Consider the following 9298-nt stretch of genomic DNA (forward strand, 5'->3'; position numbering starts at 1 on the left):
CTTTCTTTCTTTCTTTCTTTCTTTCTTTCTTTCTTTCTTTCTTTCTTCTTTCTTCTCTTTCTTTCTTTTTTTTTTTTTTGCATGTTGTTGCCAAGTTTTCCCAACACCATTTGTTGATGAGTCTGTCTTTTTCCCTTTGCATATTCTTTCTGGTTTTGTTGAAGATTAATTTACCATATTATTGTGGGATTATTTCTGGGCTTTCTATTTGGTTGGCTTGATCTATGTGTCTATTTTTGTGCCTGTATCATGCTGTTTTCATTAGTACAACTTTGAAATATAACTTGAAGGTAGAAATTGTAATGCCCCCAGCTGTGCTTTTCTTTTTCAAGACTGATTTTGCTATCCAGGATCTTTTGTGGTTCCATACAAATTTCAGGATGGTTTGTTTTAGTTCTGTGAAAAGTACTGGTGGCATTTTGATAGGTATTCATTAAGTCTGTAGATTGCTTTGGATAACATTCTAGCAATATCAAGCATGGAATGAGCATGGAATATTTTCCCATCTCTTTGTGTGATCTTCAATTTCTTTTATCGGTGTTTTATAGTTCCCATTTGCTCATGGTGAATGTTGTGTTTTTTTTTTCTTTTTTTTTAATGTTGTTTGGATTTGGTTGGCTAGTATTTTGTTGAGGGTTTTTAAAACTATCTTCATCAGAGATACTGGCCTGTAGTTTTCTTTTTTGGTGGTGTCTTTAAAAGGTTTGGTGTTAATGTAAATGCTTGCCCCATTGCATGAATTTGGATGTTTACCTTCCTCTTCTATTTTTTTGGAATAGTTTGAGAAAAATAAGTATTAACTTTTCATTTTATGATTTGTAGAATTCACCTGCAAAGACTCTGGTCCTAGAATTTTTTGGGAGTTTTTTGATTACTGATCAAATTTCCTTGCTAGTAATCCATTTGTTAAAATATTCTATTTCTTTTTACTTCAGTGATGTTAGAGTACATATGTCTAGGAATTTGTCCATTTTTCTATTTATCCATCTTTCCAATAGTCCAATTTGTTGGCATATAGTTTTCATAAAATTGTGTTATGATTGTATTTCTGTGGTGTCAGTTGCTATTTCTCCTCCCCCATTTCTGATTTTGCTTATTTGAGTCCTTTTTCTCTCCTCCTCCAACTCCTTCTCCCCCTCTTCCTCCTCCTCCTCCTCCTTCTTCTTCTTATTTCTTTCTTCCATGAAACTGGCTAGAAGTTTATCAATTTTGTTGATTTTTTTAAAGAACATTTCCTGGTTTCATTGGTCTGTTCATGTGTGTGTGTGTGTGTGTGTGTGTTTTAAGACTGATTTCTTTATTTAAGAAACAGAGAGAGAGTGGGGGGCAGGAGCAGAGGGAGAGAATCTTCAGGTAGATTACCTGCCAAGCATGGAGCCCAACATGGGGATCACTCTCATGACCCATGAGATCATGACTTGAGCTGAAGCCAAGGGTCAAATACTTAATCAACTGAGCCACCGGGGACCCTGTTCTATTGTTTTGCTTGTTTGCTTGTTTGTGTTTGTTTTTGTTTTTAGTATCTATATAATTAATTTATACTCAAATCTTTATTATTTCATTCCTTCTGCAGATTTGGGTTTTGTAATTTGTCCTTTCTCTATCTCCTTTGTGTGTAAGGTAAGGTGTTTATTTGAGATTTTTCTTGCTTTTTTTTTCTATTTTTAATTTAGTTTTCAATTTTATTTCCAGTATATTTAACATACAGTGGTATTATATCAGTTTCAGATGCACAATATACATCATTATAAGTGTACTCTTAATCCCCTTCACCTATTTCATGCATCCACCCATCCACCTCCCCTGATATGCCTTATTTTATGTTATTTTAATAAAAATAACATATAGGCAATACTGATTTCAGGAGTAGAATTCAGTGATTCATCACATACATACAACACCAGGGCTCATCACAGCTAGAGCCCTCTTCAATACATGGCACCCATTAGGCCATCCTCCACCCACTCCCTCCATTAACCCTCAGTTTGTTTTCTATCATTAAGAGATGCTTATGATTTGTTTCCTTCTCTCCTTCCCCCCCCTGCCCCTATGTTCATCTGGTTTCTTTCTTAAATTTCACATATGAGTGAAATCATATGGTATTGGTCTTTGTCTGACTAAATTATTTCGCTTAGCATAATCCACTCTAGCTCAATCCACGTTGTTGCAAATGGCCATATTTCATTCTTTTTGATGGCTGAGTAATGTCCATTGTGTGTGTGTGTCTGTACACACAAATAAATATAATTTATTTGAGAGACATAATGTGTATATATATTCTATATATACAGAGAGAAAAGGTATACATATTTTATATTTATACATTTATATAAATTTATATTTATTTATTTATATATTTATTTATTTATATTCATACCACATGTTCTTTTTTTTTAAAGATTTTATTTATTTGACAGAGAGAGAGAGAGAACAAGCAGGGGGAGAAGCAGAGGGAGAGGGAGAAGCAGGCTCTCTGCTGAGCAGGGAGCCCGATGTGGGACTCGATCCCAGGGTCCTGGGATCAAGCCCCACTTTAAGCTCTCTGCCCAGTGGGGAGCCTGCTTCTCTTTCTCTGTGAAATAAATAAATACAATCTTTAAAAAAATAAAATAAGTAAAATAAATAAATCTGTAGTTTTGTATCTTTTCGGTAAATACCTAGTACTGTAATTGCTAGGTCTAGGCTAGTTCTATTTTTAACACTTTGAGGACCCTCCATATTGTTCTCCAGAGTGGCTGCACTAGTTTGAATTCCTACCAATAGTGCAAGAGGGTTCCCCTTTCAACACATCCTCATAACACTTGTTCTATCTCACCATGGTTTTGATTTGTAGTTCTCTGATGATGAGTGATGTTAAGCATCTTTTCATGAGTCTGTTAGCCACATGTATGTCTTCTTTGGAAAAATGTATATTCATGTCTTCTGCCCATTTCTCAACTAGGTTATTTGGTTTTGAATGTTCAGGTTAATAAATTCTTTATACATTTTGCTAAGCCTTCATCAATTATGTCAATTTCAAATATCTTCTCCCATTCTGTAGGACGCCTTTTAGTTTTGTTGATTGTTTTCTTCCCTTTGCGGCTTTTTATCTTGATGAAGCACCAATAGTTAATTTTTGTTTTGTTTTCCTTGTCTCCAGGGATGTGTCTAGTAGGAAGTTGCTATGGCCGACATCAAAGAGGTTTCTCCTCGTTTTGTCCTCTAGGATATTGAAGATTTCCTCTCCCACATTTTGATCTTTCATCCATTTTGACTTTACTTTTGTGTAATGTGTAAGAAAGTGGTCAAGTTTCATTCTTCTACATGTGGCTGTCCAATTTTTCCAACACCATTTGTTGAAGACACTGTCTTTTTTCCATTAGACATTTTTTCTGCTTTTTTGAAGATTAGTTGACCATATAGTTCTGGGTCCATTTCTGGTTTCTCTATTCTGATCCATTGATCTATGTACCTGTTTTTCTGCCAGTACCATACCAGCTTGATGACTACAGCTTTGTAGTACAGCTTGAAATCCGTAATTGTGATGTAATCAGGTTTGTTTTTCTTTTTCATGATTACTTTGGCCATCTGGGGTTTTTAGTGGTTCCATACAAATTTTAGGATTGCTTGCTCTAGCTCTGTAAAGAATGCTGGTGGTATTTTGATAGGGATTGCATTAAATATATAGACTGCTTTGGATGGTATAGACATTTTAACAATGCTCTTCCAATCCATGAGCATGGAATGCTTTTCCACCTCTTTGTGTCCTCTTCAGCTTCTTTCATAAGTGTTCTGTAGTTTTCAGAGTACAGATCTTTTACATTTTCAATTAGGTTTATTCCTAGGTATTTTATTTTATTTTATATTTTATTTTATTTCATTATTTTTGGTGCAATTGCAAATAGGATCCATTCCTTGATTTCTTGTTCTGCTGCTTCATTATTTGTGTACAGAAATGCCACAGATGTGTGTACATTGATTTTATATCATGTGACTTTGCTGTTTCATGAATTACTTCCAGCAATTTTTTGGTGGAGTCTTTGGGGTTTTCTACATAGAGTAATATGCCATCTGCAAAGAGTGAAATTTTGACTTCCCCCTTGCTGATTTTGATGCTTTTTATTTCTTTTTGTTGTCTGACTGCTGAGGCTAGGACTTCCCATATTATGTTAAATAGTAATGGTGAAAGTGGATATTCCTGTCATGTTCCTGATCATCGGGGAAACACCCTCAGTTTTTCCCCATTGAGGGTGATATTAGCTGCCAGTCTTTCATATACAACATTCTTGATGTTGAGGTATGTTCAATCTATCCCTACTTTGTAGAGGTTTCTTTTTATCAAGAACGGATGCTTTATTTTCTCAAATGCTTTTCCTGCAACTATTGAGAGGATCATATGGTTCTTATCCTTTCTTATATTAATGTGGTGTATTGCCTTGATTGATTTGCAAATATTGAACCACCCTTACGGCCTACTTTATGGTGAACAAATCCGACTTTATGGTGGTGAATAATTTTAATATACTTTTGAATTCAATTTGGTAGTATTTTATTGAGTATTTTTGCATTCATGTTCATCAGGGATATTGGCCTGTAATTCTCCTTTTTGGTGGAGCATTTGTCTGGTTTGGGAATCTAGGTAATGCTGTCCTTGTAGGAGTTTGGAAGTTTTCCTTCCATTTCTAATTTTTGGAGCAGTTTGAAAAGAACAGGTATTAACTCTTCTTTAAATATCCTGTAAAATTTCCCTGGGAAGCCATCCAACCCAGAACTTTTGTGTGTTGGGAAATTTTTGATTACTGATTCAATTTCTTTGCTGGTTGTGGGTCTGTTCAAATTATCTATTTCTTCCTCTTTCAGTTTTGGTAGTTTGTATGTTTCTAGGAATTTGTCTATTTCTTCCAGATTGATCAGTTTGTTGGCACATAATTTTTCATAGTATTCTCTTATAATTGTTTGTATTTCTTTTGTATTGATTGTGATCTCTCCTCTTTCATTTGTGATGTTATTTGCATCCTTTCTCCTCTCTTTTTGGTAAGTCTGGCTAGGGGGTTATGAATTTTATCATTTTTTATGAAGAACCAGCTCTTAGTTTCATTAATCTGTTCTACTGTCTTTTTGTTTGTTTGTTTCTGTATCATTTATTTCTGCTCTAATCTTTATTATTTCCCTTCTTCTGCTTGCTTTAGGTTTTTTTTGCTGTTCCTTTTCTAGCTCCTTTAGGTGTAAGGTTAGGTTGTGTTTTTGAGACTTTTCTTCCTTCTTGAGGTTGGCCTGTATTGCAATTTCCTTCCCTCTTAGAACTGTCTTTGCTACACCCCAAGATTTTGGACTGTTGTATTTTCATTTTCATTTGCTTCCATGTACGTTTTAAATTTATTTATTCTTTAATTTTCTGGTTAATCCATTCACTTTTTAGTAGGATGTTCCTTAATCCCATGTATTTGTGTTCTTTCCAAATTTTTCTTGTTGTTGAATTCAAGTTTCATAGTGTTGTGGTCTGAAAATATGAATGGTATCATATCAATATTTTTGTACTGGTTGATGGCTGATTTGTGACCTAGTTTATGATCTATTCCGGAGAATGTTCCACATGCGCTCAAAAAGAATGTGTATTCTGCTGCTTTAGGATGAAATATTCTAAACATATCTGCTAAGTCCATCTGGTCTAGTGTGTTATTCAAAGTCGTTGTTTCCTTGTTGATTTTTTACTTAGATTCTCTGTCCATTCCTGTAAAGGGAGTGTGAAAGTCCCCTACTATTATTGTATTATTATCAGTGTGTTTCTTTATGTTTATTGTTAATTGATTTATATATTTAGGTTCTCCCAAGTTGGGGGTACACATATTTGCAATTGTTAGAGTTCTGATGGATAGACCCCTTAATTATGATTTAATGCCTTTCTCATCTCTTGTTATAGTCTTTGTTTTAATATCTAGTTTGTCTAAATAAGTATGGCTTCTCCAGCTTCCTTTTGACATCCATTAGCAAAATGGATGGTTTCCTATCCCTTCACTTTCAATCTGCAAGTGTCTTTAGCTCTATCCATTTTGATCCCTATGTCTTTTTATTGGAGTATTTAGTCCATTTACATCCAGAGTGATTATTGATAGATATAAATATGGTGTCATTGTGTTATCTATAGAGTTGATGTATCCAGTTATATTCTCTGGTCCTTTCTAGTCTTTGTTGGTTTTGATCTTTTTTTTCCCCACTGAAAGAGTCCCCCTTAATATTTCTTGCAGGGCTGGTTTAGTGGTAACAAAACTCCTTTAGTTTTTGTTTGTCTGGAAAACTCTTTATCTCTCCCTCTATTCTGAATGACAGCCTTATTGGATTAAATGTTCTTGCCTGCATGTTTTTTGTTTGTTTGTTTGTTTGTTTGTTTGTTTGTTTCCACATTCAGCATGTTGCATATATCCTGCCACTTTCTTCTGGCCTGCCAACTTTCAGTGGACAGATCTGTTGTGAACTTGATCTGTCTTCCCTTGTAGGTTAAGGACTTTTTTCCTTGCTGCTTTCAGGATTCTTTCTTTGTCTGTGTATTTTGTGAATTTAACTATAATATGCTCTGGTGATGGTCAGCTTTTGTTGAATTTAATGGGAGTTCTCTGTACTCTTTGTATTTTGATATATGTGTCCTTCCCCAGATTAGGGAAGTTTTCAGCTATAGTTTGCTCAAATAAACCTTCTGCCCCCTTTCCTTTCTGTCAACTTCTGGGACTCTTACGAAACAAATGTTATTCTGTTTTAATAAGCTGCTGAGTTCCCTAAGTCTACCTTCATGATATATCATCTTTGATTCCCTCTTCTTTTCAGTTTCATTATTTTCCATAATTTTATCTTCTATAACACTGATTCATTCCTCTGGTTCATCCATCCTCATTTTTATGGTATCCATTCAGGTTTGCATCTCAGTTATAGAATTTCTAGTTTCATCCTGACTAGATTTCAGTTCTTTAATCTCTACAGTAAGGGATTCTCTAGTGTCTTCTATCCTTTTTACAAGCCCATCTAGTATCCTTATAATTGTTCATTTAAATTCCAATTCAGACATCTTACTTATATCTGTATTGGTTAAATCTCTGGCTGTCATTAATTCCCATTCTTTTTTGGGGGTGAATTCTGTCATCTTGTAATTTTGGAGGGAAAAGAAAAAAAGAAATCAAGATAAAACAAAATTTTAAAAAATCAAAGTAATAATAATAAGTTAAAATAAATAAAGGACGCTAGAAACTAGGTGTGTTTGGTCTCCTGTATAAGAACCTTGATAGAAAAAAGGGAGAAAGAAAGAAAAGAAAAAGAAAAATATATATATATATATTGTCAGCCTGACCAGACTTTAGTTCACATAAATATGTATTCATACAGGGTGCCTGGGTGGCTCAGTTGGTTAAGTGACTGCCTTCGGCTCAGGTCATGATCCTGGAGTCCCGGGATCGAGTCCCGCATCAGACTCCCTGCTCAGTGGGGAGTCTGCTTCTCCCTCTGACCCTACCCCCTCTCGTGCACTTTTTCTCGTTCTCTCTCTCTCAAATAAATAAATAAAATCTTTAAAAATATATATATGTATTCATACATATATATATATACATATATATACACATATATATAATTTTTAAAAATAAAAAAATGCTCTTACTGTATCCAAAGAAAAAAACCCAAAAGACAAAAAAATCCACAAAGAACAAAAACAAAAAGCAAAACAAAATGAAGCTATATTCTGCTTCCCCCAGAGCTGAACCTTTGCAGCACTCTATCATCAGTAGACTTGGTATGGGCATGTGGTGTGTGCTGGTCTCGGGAGGTGCTGTTGTGGCGATTCTCAGGTGAATTGCCCTGATGCAGATGGGCATCTACAAGGTGCAGATGGACAGGCTTGATTTAGGGTTCTGTTCTGCACTTGTGGTGCTGTTTATCTCACTGAGGTGGCTTAAACTGGTAGGCATGGGGATAAAACAGCTTTGCCCCATTCTCTTGTCTCCAGAGTGGGAAATGTGTCTCACCCCTTGTCAAAAAGTCCTCATAGATGGGCAAACAATGATCCCTCTGTGTCTTTGGTTTCATCAGATTCTTGCCTTCAGCCTGTGTCTGAGCTGTCCACCTGTCAGAAAACACAGACCTCCTGTGTTTTATCTCAGGCATGGCTGTGTTTCAAAGCCTGATCGTCTGGGGGAGGGTCTCGCTGCTCTGTGGCTGGTGTTGGATTGTCCCAGAAGACAGCAGCATGACTGTACAACAGTTCAGAGTTCATGGTACATCACAACACATAGCTGGGTCCAGGGTTTCCTGCCCTCAGCTTGCATCTTTCTTCCTATACTGGTGAGTGGGGCAGTTCAGTGGCTCCCCCAGGGTCCTTTGCCTACAGAAAGGCCATATCACCTCTACCAAATGCACTCCAAGCACGAGAGCCACTTCTCCTGATGCAACCCTGGGGATCCTCAGACTGAATGCTCCTGTGACTGCACCTTGCTTCCCCAACCAAACACTGCTTAGTTCCCTTGACATGACTTTGGTGATGTTGCAGACATCTAGAACTTCAGACTATGTGCTCCACCATTTATTTAAAAAAAAATTCTGGTGGTATTGTAACCCTCTCCTTTTTCCCTGTCAATGGTTTTGGGAACAGTTTTCTTGTGCAGTCTCCTGTCTCTGTTTTCACTCTTTCCCTGTGCCCCCTTCTTTCTCTCTGTCTCCTCCTTCTCTCTTATTACTCCCTCCATGAACAGGGCTCTGTTTCCTAGGAAGCACCAACAGATCTTTTCTCCCAAGAATCCACTCACTGCAGTTCCTATCTCCCATGGGTCATTTTTTATGGTTTGTAGATATGAAAATTCTTGTTATCTAAGAATTCTGATTAATTTCTTTGGTGTTCAAAATTATTTGATATTTATCTAACTGCATTCAAGGGAGGAGGAAAGCTTAGGGTCAACCTACTCCTCTGTCATTTTACTTCCTATTCCCTCATATACTTTATTTTAAACAAATACCCTCAGTTAAAATTATTTTTTCAACAGGAACATTTTTTACTTGATGCATACTTCATGTTTTTGTTTGTTTGTTTGCTTGTTTGTTTGTTTTTGTGGTATGCCAGTATTGCTATGAACTTGCCTCCTAGGTCCACCTTTGCTTCATTCCAAAGATTTTGGATCATTGTGTTTTCATTTTCATTTGTTTCTGTGTAATTTTTTAAATTTAATTTTACTTCTTGATTGACCCATTCATTGTTTAGTAGCATGTTTTTAAATCTCCATACTTGTGTTCTTTCCATACTTTTTCTTCTGACTGAATTTTAGTTTCATGGTTTTGTAGTCAGAAA

Source organism: Neomonachus schauinslandi, chromosome 7 (genome assembly GCF_002201575.2).
Source record: "Neomonachus schauinslandi chromosome 7, ASM220157v2, whole genome shotgun sequence".
In the NCBI taxonomy this organism is placed as follows: domain Eukaryota; kingdom Metazoa; phylum Chordata; class Mammalia; order Carnivora; family Phocidae; genus Neomonachus; species Neomonachus schauinslandi.